We start from the raw sequence: 15,063 nt of genomic DNA on the forward strand, positions 1-15,063 counted from the left end.
GTTCAAGTGGAGTGCATAATGTAACCAAATCTAGTTTTGGTTTAGTTGATTAGTTCACTGTCAAACATGTTTAAATTCAGACTAGGATAATTATATTCAACTGCTCTTTGAGGTATGATTAATGCATTGTTAGCTTGTCAATCATAGGAGATTAATACACATGCATGTTGGACTGTTTGAAGATCACGTATGCCTAAATGTTTCTTTAGAAAGCTCAAGTCTGGATGTTGAAAAAAAAAAAGGGAAATTTCGATCTGGTTTGAGCTAAACTAACTCACACTTTCTCTTTCTTTCAAAATAATTGTGAATGCCTTCAAGCATGGCTGCATTATCCTTGCTTGTGACAACACCTTAACTTTACCATTAGCATATCTTTCACTTATTTGAGGTGTCATTCCTAAGTATTCCTTGAATTTGGCCATTGGTTCTTTAAAACTGTGAGACTTCGACTCTTTATCATTTTAATTTGTTCGTCGCATCCTTCTGTTTTGAGTCCTGGTTGTTGTTCTGTGTGCTGTGCATTTTGTCAAAGCATCCACAGTTTGCTTCCGAGTCCTATATTGTCTCTGCAGTTGCGGCCCATCAATTAACATTCGTTTATTTGAGGGTCGTTGTGTCTTCTGGCTATCCCCACATGTGTTGTTTTGATCTGAACATTGTTTGTCATGTCTTCTGGTCACTGCTTCAGGCTTTGCTCTTCATGTACAGCAATTGTATTTCAAATGGTATTATAAGTCTTTAAAAAGGGGCTTTTCCTTAAAATTCTCATTCTTTCCACACTTTACTTCCTAATCCTGCCTTCTGTCCATCTTGTGCCCTGTCTGTTCTATTTAAGTAAAAGGTCCTATACTGGGTGTTTGGTTTTGTTTGGTTTTGTTTGATTGGGGAGATTAAGTATTTACTAGTTCCTTCCCTGTTAAATGTGAATCCAGTGTGCAAATTTGATTGTCTGCCTGCTGAATGTTATGCTCCTTCTGTGGAATGTCTGTACCAAGTGTCACTGTTTTTTCTTGTTTGAAATTCTGGTTCTTTGTTTAAGCATGAAGGATCATATATCCAACTTGCTGGATTTTGTTTTGGTTTAGGCTGTGCTTATTCCGAAACTGTATAAAGCGTGTTCGCAAACTTTACTTGGCAGAGGTATTTCAGTTTATAGTTAGTACTATTGGATTAAAAGGAACTGGAATATTTTTGAGAACTATTAAACCTTTTGGGGCAGAATTCATTCGCTGTGACGATTTCAAAGACGAACTAATTTGAGTAATCGAAATTCATTTATGTAATCAGCTTATTTCATGTCCTGTTTTTCTGTTTTTAGCCATCAAGATTAAATGAATCAACAGATATTAGCTTAACATTTACTGTCTGATAAACTGCTGAAACTTCTTTAAAAATCTTTTTCTTGAGATTTAAAAGATGAGTATCATCCTGTCCATTTCTCTTCGAATCATTTTCTGAGTTATGTCTTCCATACAGCTGCGCATGTTAATTGTGATAAGTATCATTGGCTGAGAACACTGGCTTTTAGTTTACTTGGCAGCATGCATATTTGGCTGGATTGATTCTTTACTTTGGTGACTATTTCGAGGAGAGATCGCTGTTGTTGCTTAATTATTATGGTCTGTTGTTCAGTTATTCGTGTGGTTGTTGAAACTCTTTGCAGACATCTAAATTGAATATGACCCTGCTACATTCGTTTAACTTCTTTTCTTATTGTTCGTTTGGAGATCGTTTGTTTTAATTGAAAGCTATCAGCCTGTTTCGAATTTGCATTATACATGTTTAGTCCTATTTGTTAATCATATACTAATATTTTTCTTTCATTTTTATGCATGACATCTCGCATACGAGTCCAAGCGACTCGTCATCATCTTCCGCATCCGGTATTGGGCTAAAGGCCCAACGTAACATTCCTCGAGTCAGCCCCCATATAGTAGCAACCAATTCGCAGCCAAACAAGGGAAATAAAATCTGGGCCGAAGCCCAATAGGCGTGACAACAGCAGCAACAAATAAAAACTGTTACATGGCCGAAGCCCAGCTGCAAATGGATCACAGCAATCCAAATGGGCCGAGCCCATTTATATTATATCTATCCCTCTATTTTCCATTTTCTGTGTGTATTTAACATGTATTGTATGACTAACATTTATGCTTGTTAATTAAAATAAACTTTAGTAACATTAAGGGTTCTAGTTTAGTTATGGGTAGTTAATTCCACAAAATTACATTCACTTCTATTTATGTTCTAAACTACTTATATAGTATCTATAACATTTATTTGAGTAATTGATTTTCAAAATAGCATGATTACATCTTTCGGCTTAGGGAATAATAATTTATGCTTACTATTTTAGAAACTTAAAACATCGCAAATCTTACACTAATGTTAGCTTACTCTAAGGAACAAAAGGCAAACTAATTCAACGAACAACCCTTTCGCTTTTAGTTCTTTTTCAACACTTAGAAATACACATTGAAATACATATTTATCTAGAATAAATTTTAAAACTTTATTAAATAACTCTTTTAAATTTTAGTCATTTCCTCCACATATAAACATTACATGTCCCGCTTTCTTTTAGTTTATTTTTAACTAAACTCTTTTATGCAATTTCTATTTTCTACAAGTATTATTTTAAACAACGCTATTATTACTTTCGTCTCAAAACCTTAACAACATTTATAAGTACTTCAAAATAGCATTAAAAGTATCCTTTTATACAAATAATTATTTTCTACAAGTTCTATTTTAAGTAGCATTCTTACATATCTATCTATAACTTTAAGCACACTTACAAAGCTACTTTCTTTTTCTATAATACTATATTTACACTTGGCCTAATTAATTATAAGTCTGGTCGGTTAACCATTGTTAATGGGTCTTAAAGGGTGCCTAATACCTTCCCTTTAGACTAATTGAACCCTTACCTAGAATCTTAAGTTTCGCAGACCTTAAACAGAGTTAACTTTAAAATAACTTTAATAAATTTAGGTGTCCTAATTCACCATAAATAATTAGGTGGCGACTCCTTAATACAAACAAAACAGGAATCTCCAATATGTCATACTTCTGCTTTAACCCGGTTAAAAGGGGGTGTGACAAGCACAAAGGCAAAGGCCCAACTCAGCACAAGGCCCACATCACAACAGCCCACCGGACTGATCATTTAATTTACTTTGTAGCCACATTTTAAATATGTATAAATAGGAATAGAATTAGAATTTTGTACAGTTTTGGCAAATGTAATTCAGACTCAATTTATGAAGAGAAAAATCCCCAATTCGTCTCTCTCTCATTTCTAGGGTTTCCACCCTACAAATCTCTTCACTTTTCATTTTTCTTACGCAAATTAACAAGAAGACTCAACACATTAATGAGTAAGCCTGAAGCAAATCTTGTGGTTCAATGGACCGGAGAGAAAAAAAAAACCAGAATGATAGAATATAATGAGAGAAAGTGATTGTGCAAATGGATTGACCAAAGTTTGACTTTGATATCATGTTAAAATGTATGATCATATCATTTAAAAGATTAAGTTTGAAAATCATTTTATTCAAACTCAATTTTATATCAGAGGTAAATTTTGGTCAGGACCGGCTATTGAATAAAGTTGATAAAGCCGATGTTTAGGCCCCCAAAAGTTGGGAGCCCACTTAGTACCAACACAGAGATTTTTGGACTACGTCTTTTCATTAAAAAGGAAAGACATCTTTTGTATTTTGATTTGGTCGGTTGATTTGGCGAACCGACGCGAACAATCAAAACTGTCGTTGATTTTTTTTTTTGTTTTCAACCTCCCGAAAAAGGTTAGCATCACCTTACGAGAAACATAAACCAAATTTGGTGTGTTTTAGCATATAGATTTACTAGTAAGTGTGACTTTAAGGTTAGACTAATATATTGTTCTTTATAATATTTGGATTGGTCATGTCCACCGCCATAATAGAGTATCATAGCACCATGACTCCATAGGTTTTTTCCGGACTTTAAAGTTATACTAATATATTTTTCATTATTATATTTGAATTGATCATGTCCACCGCCATAACAGAGTATCATAGCACCATGACTCCGTGATTTTTTTCCGGCTCAATTAGTTTTGTATTTATTTATAAATTTATATTTATTTTTAATTTTATACATTGTTTTTGTAAATAGTTTTTAATCTTATAAAAAAAGATCTACTTATATTACACAAGAAATCGTTACAGGCAAAGGCTGATGTAGGATTTAAGGCTATGATTCAACTCTTTAAGATCTTACAGGTAAAATTATTATATTTTAAAGTAATGAGTTCATATCTATTATTTATTGTGATTTTAATAAAATTTTACACATAAATTTATATGTCACGTTGAAATTACTGGATCATTTTCTTTCATTCAAATTATAAAATATCTTGAAACTGTTGATTACAAATTATTAACGTTGAATCATTATCTCAAACTGAAATCTGATCATGTTATAATCAGAGGACACAGGAGCATGTCATGTGTTGAGTGACTAATTAATATAGGGCTAAGATTAGTATCATAATTCTATAATTAACAATATGCCAAAAGAGGAGGAAAAATTTCACCGGCCTATATATAGCCTTGAGAGACTAATTAATATAGGGCTAAGATTAGTATCATAATTCTATAATTAAAAATATGCCAAAAGAGGAGGAAAAGTTTCACCGGTCTATATATAGCCTTAGGGGAACAATAAAAATATCTGTGTTATTTCTTTAACGTACATTTGTCACAAAAGCTAAGACTTTCAAGACAACTAACGTTACCCGTGGATAACTTGATATTTTTGTGTGCTAGCTTTCTATTTACAAATTAATCTATGTATTATATGCTATGGTTGCTAATTTATAAGTTATCAAGTTTTGCATATTGGCTTCTCAATAATTTTAACCGAAATAATGAGGGATTAATTTGCCCAAATCCGAACCATATACCTCTTAGTTGAGGGTCGAAAAAAGTTCAAAAAAGAAAAAAGTAAATGCCAAAAAATAAATGCAATATAACGATATAACGAGAGGTAATTTTAAAATAAAATCAAAAGTAGACGTGCCTCTTGTTATTAACAATATTATTTAGTACTCTCTTAGTTTCTTACTCTTAGATGTGCATAACCATCTGTTGAACATTTGCTTTGTACTTGTTATTTTACTGCTATAGTTTTTGTATTTGCTTCGAAGTACTTTTCTGTTCCTTGCACATTCTTTTCTCTTCTTTCCTTCTCTTTTCCTTTCTTTGAGCCGAGGGTCTTTTGTAAACAACCTCTCTATCCCCCCCCCCCCCCCACCCCACAAAGATAAAGGTAAGGTCTGCGTACATCCTACCCTCCCCAGACCCCACTGAGTATGTTGTTGTTGTAATCAAAAGTAGATGGGTGTTTTTGGACATTTTTCAAAGTATTTTAACACGTGGAATTTTCAGTGTCAAACTTTTAACTGGGTTTTAAAGCTCCCAAATCCATGTTGGAGCTCCGTTAGGATTACGAATTTAAAGCTCCCAAATCCATTCGAGATGATTTACTAACTGTAATGATATTATTGATCAAAAATTACAATGAAGGATAAAACATAATCGAAAGTATATGGTGCTAAATTTGACATTTTTAATTCCCCTCTTTAATTAGCAGTCTTGTTAGTTAGTTGAGCTACTCACGTAGTCAATTGAAAAACTAGGTCATTGATAGTTATGGAAGATGTAAATTTGTTCCTTCAAGATTGGTCTAAAAAACGTTTTATCATTGAGTACAATTATGAATTATTATTTCCTAATTTTTAAAAGCAACACGGGGTTTTTAAGTTTAAGGTTTGTACTTAAAAGTCCAAGCATGAAAGTGACTTTAGAGAGATTTTTTTTTTTGAAGGAAAACAACTTTAGAGAGAAAATTAACTAAATCACCTATCTCTGAATTCTCAGTTAGCAAAAACGACACGACTTCAATGCAAAGTTGTCAAAGGAAAAACTTTACAAAGTTGTCAAATGAAACAATAACTTGTGGAAATTTACCATGAATATTCTATTAAGCTCATTATGAAACAGCTGAAGTTGTATCAACAGGCATCAGGACAGGTAATCAACAACGAAAAAACTTTCTTTCTCACACATAGTAAGACCGACAGAATTTATAATAGGAGGATTAGAAGGTGGGCCGGTTACAAACAAGCTTCCTTCCCTTTTACTTATTTAGGCTGTCCTATATACTGTGGTAGAAAGAGAATTTCTTATTTCTCTGACATTTCAAAAAAGATCCTTAATAAGATCGCAGGGTGGCAAGGTAGATTTCTATCCCCTGGAGGTAAGGTTGTACTTATTAAACACGTTTTACAATCTCAGGCTTTACATATATTTGCTGCTCTAATACCTCCTGTCACAGTTCTTTATGAGATTGAAATGAAATTTGCTAATTTTTTATGGGGAGAAAAAGATGGAAAAAATAACTATCATTGGTCCTCCTGGGAGAACATGAGTTTTCCAACCAAAGAAGGGGGATTGGGGTTCAAGAGCCTTTTGGATATTTGCTACACTTTTACTGCTAAAAGATGGTGGAGATTAAGGACAGAACCATCGCTGTGGGCCCAGTTCCTAAAAGCTAAGTATTGTCAAAGAAGTAACCTCAACTCTAAGTTGATAGCTTCTAAAGACTCTGCTACCTGGAAGGATCTGCTTCACATCAGGGATAAAATAGAGACCAATATCAACTGGCATATTAACTCAGGTAATATTTTATTTTGGTGGGATAACTGGACCTTTCAAGGGTCCATTTATCAGATGATTAACCCAACTCCTAAACCTGGTAATACAAAAGTCAAGAATTTTTTACGGAACCAACGATGGGAGTTGGAAAATATGGAGCCTTTTATACCAAGGGATATTTTGAATCTCATCAGGAATATCCCTATTGGTAACGAAGGCAAAAAGGATGAGGCTATTTGGAATCTGAGTAGTGATGGTAATTTTAGTTGCTCAACTGCCTTTGAATTCCTCAGAAACAAACAGATGGCTGCCCCTATTTATAATTTCATTTGGATAAAACAAATCCCTTTCAAGATTTCTTTTTTCATGTGGAAACTTTTAAAGAAAAATCTCCCCTTGGATGCTTCATTATTGAGATTTCACATTGATAAAGGTCCTAGTTGTTGTTGTTGCAGGATAGCATGCATCGAAACAGGAGATCATGTTTTTGTAGCAAGTGAACTAGCCAAACAAACTTGGCAAATTATTACAAGACCTTTGGGAATGAACATGTTTGGAAACTCGGTCCAATCAATCATATGGCAATGGTGGAGACAACAACCAAGAAATATAGTGCACAAATTCCTTCTGCTAATCACACCAGTGATAGTATGTTGGGAGATTTGGAAAGCAAGATGTACAATAAAATTTGAGGAAAAAAAGATCACTACCTCTAATATATGCTTTCACTCTCTGTTTCAGATCAAGGTGGCCATTGGAAAGAAGTTCAAATTCATTGATTACACATGGAACTGGAGCAAGGTCTGTCTTATGGCAGAAAATTTCAAGGCAGTCATTACAAGCAAGATGATCAGATGGGTCAAACCAACCGGCAACACTTGGAAACTCAACACTGATGGAAGCTATATGAAGAATCAAAACAAAGCTGGTGCAGGTGGAATTGTTAGGAACAGAATTGGGAACATGATAATGGCTTTCTCATATCCTTCTCAATTCTACACTAACATTTATAGTGAAGCCTACGCAACTTTAATTGGAATATCGTGGTGTGTTAATCATCAATTCGAGGCTCTTGAAGTAGAATTGGATTCCATGCTAGTGGTTCAAATGCTAAATGGTACTCTCAAACCTCCATGGAGGATACAAAACATCATTGATGAAATAAAGACAAAGATGAATCACAGAAACATCTCTATCAAGCATTGTTATAGGGAAGGAAACGAGGTGGCGGATGCTCTAGCCAAACATGCTACACAAATTCAGGTCCCAATGATTTTTTTGAACGAAGGAGGTGTTGACACCCAATTTTGTCCCTCTTTCATTTTTAAATTTATTCATTCGGGCTTCTAAATTTATTGACGAGCTAAATACTTTATTTTCATTATTTTATTTCTTATTGCTACTACTATTAATATCGCTACTTTTATTTTCAACATTACGAGTATTACTTTATCACAAATTTTAAATGGTTCGTCATCGTTTCATTTTTGGGTTTGGACTCGTTAAATTAATTACAAGACAACACTTTGTTAAATCGTTATTTTTTCTACATATTAATTATTAATTGTTTTACATAATATATATATATATATATATATATATATATATATATATATATATATTGTAATAGTTATTAAATTAGAAACCCAAAAATAATTAAATAAAGGAGGAAGGATCAACAATTTTCAACCAAATTAATGGCCCAAAACACAAATACAATATTATTCCCTCCCCAAATAAACAACCCACATTTTTATACCCAGCCCACATTTTCAGCCCACTATTCATTCAACATCAGCGGCCCATTACCTATTCCTACCCGATCCAGCCCAAAATTATCGGTCCAGCCCAATTTTTCCCCCTAAAACCCAATCCCTTCAACCGGCCATCTCTTTCTCCTTTACCCTAATCTCCCTCTCTTCCTCATTCCCTTCTCTTCTCCATCCTTCACCCGCCGCCTCTCCTTCTCTCTCCAACGCCCACGTTCCTCTCCACTCACCTCTCTCTTCTCACCCTTCTCTGCACCTCCACACTCCCCTGTTCCCCACGTTCTCTGCCGCCTCCACACTCACCTGTACCCCACGCCTCTGTCCCCCATTCCCAACAGCTTTCTCATACGCTCCTCTCTCCGCACTCTATAAAGGGAGAAGGAGATCGAACAAAAAAAGGGGGAGGACCGAAGGATCTGGAACCAAAAATCCCCTACAAATACAAGTTTTAATCACAAAAGAGAGCCTTACCCAAAAAATAACAGCTAACGTATCACTCTATTTTTATTTTGGCCTGAAGCCTTAATTACTTTAATCGGTTTCGAGCTCGTCGTGTTCGAGTAGATTCGAGACCGTCGACACCCACTTCACTGCACCCACAAAAGGTAATTTTTCTTCCATTAAGTCATTTGGTGTTGTTAGTTCATCATTTGTTGTCCGTTGTTTGTGTTTAGCTTAAGTTTTATGTCATTAGTTTGTTCTGTTATTATTAGTAGCAGTTTAGCATATCCGTTTAGGTTCTGCCTGTTAGTTAAAAAAATATGTGCTAACGTAGCCGTCAATATGATTTAGGGCTAGCTCAGATCAGTTTGGATTAATATTGACATATAGACATTTAATTCAAGCTTATTAAGGAAATTTCCCTATTTGATATTGGCCTCATTGATTGGGATATCTGCTGATTTGAAATTGTATTTTGTGGACTTTGCCATGTATTTGTTTTTCCCATATCTTCATTTTTGAGTTCGCGTTAGTCATACAACCCGTGGTGAATGTCATTCATGTTCTTCTCTTTACTTAATTGTCCACGGTCTGTTGAAAAGAAACGGGAATTCATATGCTAGTCTGAGTAAAAAAAGAACAAATTATCGTTTCTGTGATATTTAGGATGCCTTAGTTCTCAGTGTTAGATCGAACCAAGCCAATGGTCTTTAAAAGTGTAAATGATAGGTTAATGATGGTACGAGCATGAATTTGGTTGTATACAGTTGCCTTAAGTGTTTACTGGTTTTATTTCTCCTTCCATTGTGTACAGTTTGAATTGGTTTTTATTGTCGAATGGAAACAAACTCCAAATCTGCCCTGTTCTTTCCTTATACTTTCAACTTTAGCAGAGAGGATTTAACTACTCTAACCTATATGTGTATCATTTGAGACAAGAAATCATTCAAATCCTATCACTAATATGATGCATAGAACCATAGGAAGGTCTGAAGCAAGTTGTTGTTCTGTATTGTTGGCTTTGGTCTTAGCTAGTTGAATCTGTAATTACCTTAATTTTAAACACTATGGTTTGAACCCATATACTGTCCCCTGCTTGCTATGGGTATGTAGTGTATTATATATAATTTTAAGAGGGTCTATCCCTATTTGTCTTATTTTGTGTTGAAATTAGTTATGGCTATGAAACCTGTCTGATTAAGTCCAATGATTATCTATTACTTAAACTGTTACTCTATGGTTAAACATTGTATGACAAGTCCTTTATTTAATCAAAAGCATGTGATTATAACTCCCTATGGCTAAATCTATATCTGTCTGAACCTCCTAAAAATGCCCTTTAAAACCTTAAAGTAATATTGCCCCCCATGTTTAAAGTGATAGTTTGGCATGTAAGTGATGAGGAAGGCCAGAAACTTATGTGCATATGTTGTTACCCTTTATACCTGCTTTGATATTGCATGATTATGGTTATGTATGGCCTTTCATAAAAATAACATTGAAATAAACCTAGTGAACCAGACCTTTAATGTACCCCTGATGTCTGTTCTAAGTTAAAGAATTTGCACTCTATTTATGGTTCAATATCTTGAGTTTCAAAGTAAAAATGGTATGCATGAAAGGTTTGAGAAATCCTGAATTTAGCAACTGTGGATTTGGTAAATGATTTGGGAATCCTGCTAGTTTCTTTGGAGTGCCGTATAGCGATAACTTGCATTTTGTGCCTTACCTACATGCCTATTTCGTTTTTCATGATCTTAAATGATTGCTTGTCTATGTTTAAAAAAAAAGTGTCAAAAGTAGACCTAAGTACAATGTAAACTAGCAATGAGTAAAGACCTAGATTGAAAGTGAGTGTGCTCTAGGACTTACGTGATTCATAATATTTTAACATGTCAAGCTATCTCCTTATGAATGTGTACACCTAAGATATACCAAAATATACATAGTATATACATAATCTATTAATTTATCTTGCGTTATATTTGCATATTTAAGCTTGTTTATTGTCCGTATACTAATCATTTTCTTTCGTTTTTATGCATGATTACCGCATACGAGTCTGAGGGACTCGTTTTCTTCCACCGTTTGGCGTTGGGCTAAAAGCCCAACATGATCTCCAGCACATCAGCCCAATCCGCAGCCATATATGAACAAAATCTGTTGGGCTTCAGCCCAACAATAGCGGACAACAACATTCCTAAATGGGCGGAGCCCATTTACATCATGTCTACTCTCACGTTTTTTTTTTTGTATGCATTCGATGTGTATTGTACGACTAACATTTTGTTTGTTAATTTAGATGAACCTTAGTGACATTAAGGGGTTAGTTTAATAATGGGCAGTTAATTCCACAAATTACATTCTCTTCTATTTATATTCTAAACTATTTACAGTATCTATAATATTTGTTTGGAGTAATTGATTTTCAAATAGCGTGCCTACACATTCTTGGTTTAAAAGAATCATTTTTCATTCTTACCATCTTAGGATTTTTAAAACATCATAAATTTTACACTAATGTTAGCTTATTTTGAGAAATAAAAGACAAACTAGTTTCGACGGATAACTTTTCCGCTTTAGTTCCTTTCCAACACTTGAAATACATATTTGTCTAAAACAACCTTTAAAACTTTTATTAAATAACTCTTTTTAATTTTAGTCATTTTCTCCAAATACATATAAACATTACAGGTCCCGCTTCTTCTAGTTTATTTTTAACTAAACTCTTTTACGCAGCTATTATTTTCTACAAGTTTTACTTTAAATAACTTTAACGATATTTTCTTAAATATTTAAAATTACATCTACATTTTAGCCTTAACTAATTAACATAAGTCCGGTCGGTTAACCATTGTTAATGGGTCTTAAAGGATGCCTAATACCTTCTCTTTAGACTAATTGAACCCTTACCTAGAATCTTAAGTTTCGCAGACCTTAAACAGAGCTAACTTTAAAATAACTTTAATAAATTTAGGTGTCCTAATGCACCATAAATAATTAGGTGGCGACTCCTTAAAATAAACAAAAACAGGAATCTCCAATATGTTGTACTCTAATTTCAACCCGGTTAAAATGGGGTACGACAGGAGGCCTACCCACTGAGGTTAGAGGTGCCTTAAGGATGAATAAACTCGACTTCCCATCTTTCAGAAGAAGAGTAAAGAAGAATACTAGTTGGTACTTTGAACCTCCTTAAGTTATTCACTCGTAGGATGCATTAGCTTATGATAAGTTTCAATGCATTAGCATAGAATCTATATGTATGATCTTTGGATCAACACCGCAACATGGATGCTTCGGCTGTCCAAAAAATTCAAAGGAGGTAAGGTATTAAGTCCCCTCCAATATGGTGTAACTGTTGTTTAAATTGAATAAAGATACCTCTATATTGGTTGGGGGGGGGGGGGGGGGGGAATATATGGTTAAAAACTTAACTTTGTATTAATACACTTTCTTTTTGTGTGTCTCGCTTTTCTCTACTCAACTAAAAGTGAACATGGAGGATTCTGCAATTTACGGGAGAGACGTAAATCTATGTCATTTTTTATTTTATTGGCACATTTGCTTTCTTCTTTAGCCAGATCAATTAGCAAAACAAAACAACGTATAGTATCTTGACTTTGTGTAGTTCATTCAGAATTGGACATAGATATGTCAATGAAAAATGAGGTTCTTGAACAAGTTTACTGAGATAGAAAGAGGACAGGACAACCACTATTATGCCTCCATCTCAAAAGCTAGTCGAGACCGATTATATATATAAATTCGTTATATTATAAGTTCTCTATTTGGATTCATAATAATTCAATTTTCCATACTTAAGAATTATTTGATAATAGAGGTTATCTAATATATTCCAGTGGTAATTAATTAATTAATTATATAGTGGTAATTATATGATTATATCTCTAATATACTAATTTTCTACAAGTAGTGCTAGAATTTATGGAGTTGAACATATATTATATTAAACATAATAATATGTTGATTGCTTTCATTAAAATGTAGAGAAAATATTTTAATATATTTATGAATAAGTTATTAATTATGTAAATCATGGTTAGGGCCTTGTTTTATTCAATTAAATCTTAGCTATTAATTCTAATTCATGACTTGTGTCCCTAATCTAAGGTAGAATTTGGAGAAACTGGAGAAAAGGAAAATGGAAAGGAACACCATCCATTGGTCCAAATGAAATGAATTTGCTAGATATGGTTTAAAGTTAAATGGACTGAAGCCACATCATAAAGTATGGGTCTTATTTATAGATACCCGAAAATTTCTAATATAATGATGCCTAGATTAGAACTACATCAATTGTGTGCAACTATAAATATGTTACGGTCCCTGAATTAGATGTGGGGTTCGTTTATGATATCTTGTCACTTGAAAAAGTTGAGAAACACCTACGTCCTGATTTGGAAGACTGATAATCACAAAATTGAAGAGTATTTGTGACATTAATGATCTGACATGATAGATCCTGAGGAAGATATTTGTGTCATCTAAAGTTTTAGATTTTTTTCTTTTTTTTGAAGAACTAAACTTTAGATGGCATTGATATTTTCCTCAAGATCTATCAAGCACTAATCTTCTTTGGTATCACTTATACGTATTTTTAACTTTTATTATTTTCTATCTTTTGCTAGATCTATCTGAATTATGAGATATTATAAATATTTTGTGATAATATTTTTCATGTGATTTTAGGTTTACATTTTTCTTTTTCAACACTTTCAATCATCATGTTTTAACATCTAATTAATAATCAGTGCATTTAAAAGTCTATTTAAGACATGACCAAACCATTTCAAGTAATATTCTCTCTTTTTATTCACTATATATATGTGCTACTTACACCTTTTAATAGATGGTGCTCATTTCTTATTTTATTTAACTTGTACAACTAATATTATTCATCTTTAACTTATTACATTCACATGTTTGCAACACTGTCTTGTGAACGTGTTGGGCTTTGGAGGCCGAACGTTCACTTTTTATACGACATTGCATTATTGAACTTATCGCTGTTTCATCAAACTTGATTTTCACTATGATAGTTATATATATTGGAGATAGAAAGAATTTTCAAAAATTAAGTAAAGTTAAAAAGAAAATCTAATTAGGTCATTCTTCCTTTTACTGATATCATGCTAATATTGGCTATATATGCGATTAGGTAAGAGGTATTCATAAACAGTAAAAGGGTAAAAAAATTGTAAGATGTTTGGCTAGCACAAAATTCTCATATATTTGAGTGAGTTTTTCTCCTCTTTCTATATGGAAATGTAAGCTTATCTATCACTTGCACACCCTTGTACGAATCATTAACAAAATAAAAGCTTCCGAAATAATAGAGATATATTAAACCAAAGAAGACATATAATTAAATATTCAGGAAAGTACCCTTATAATTTTTGGGACAGTTAGGATGGCTGTCTCCTCCTTTTTTTTTTCTTCTTCCGGTAGTCAATATTCATTATTGGGTCCGACTAATTCAAATTCGTGTTGCAGAAGATAAAAAAAAAAAAAGCTTGCGCCACATAAGACTCGTAATAGGAGAAGTACTCTCTATTAGAAATTTATAGATACATTGGCCTCGTATCCTAATTCTTTTATTAAAAATGAAAGGAGTCTATCCATATCACTAGGACTCTTGGCGGTAACAGTCTCATTAATTATATTTTAAATCCAGTTGATATTTTGATTAAGATACACAAGAAAGATCATCTATTGTTGTTGGGAATAAAATAGACCCGCAAAAATAATATTCACGGTATTAGTGATAAACGCGGAACACTAAGTTATGGTTAAATCAGCAAGAATAAAATGCAGCAATAATGACACCAAGATTTTACGTGGAAACCTTTCTGAATAAGGGAAAAACCACGGCCAAGAGGAGCAGCTGATATCACTATAGTAAGGAATTTTACACTGTGTAGTCACGAGTATAAATACTCCAAAGACCACTACACACTCAAAAAGAAAAACACTCTTTTGATTTTTCCCACCTCACTACAATATCACTCACACTCTATTTTTCTTCACAGACTATTTTCTTACAGTCTATGGAATACCTCACTTTGCTCTCACTCAGATGTATTGTCTGAGATTTTGGTGTGTATAGCAAATGATCTTGGTGTATT

This window comes from Lycium barbarum, chromosome 3 (genome assembly GCF_019175385.1).
Source record: "Lycium barbarum isolate Lr01 chromosome 3, ASM1917538v2, whole genome shotgun sequence".
Lineage (NCBI taxonomy): Eukaryota > Viridiplantae > Streptophyta > Magnoliopsida > Solanales > Solanaceae > Lycium > Lycium barbarum.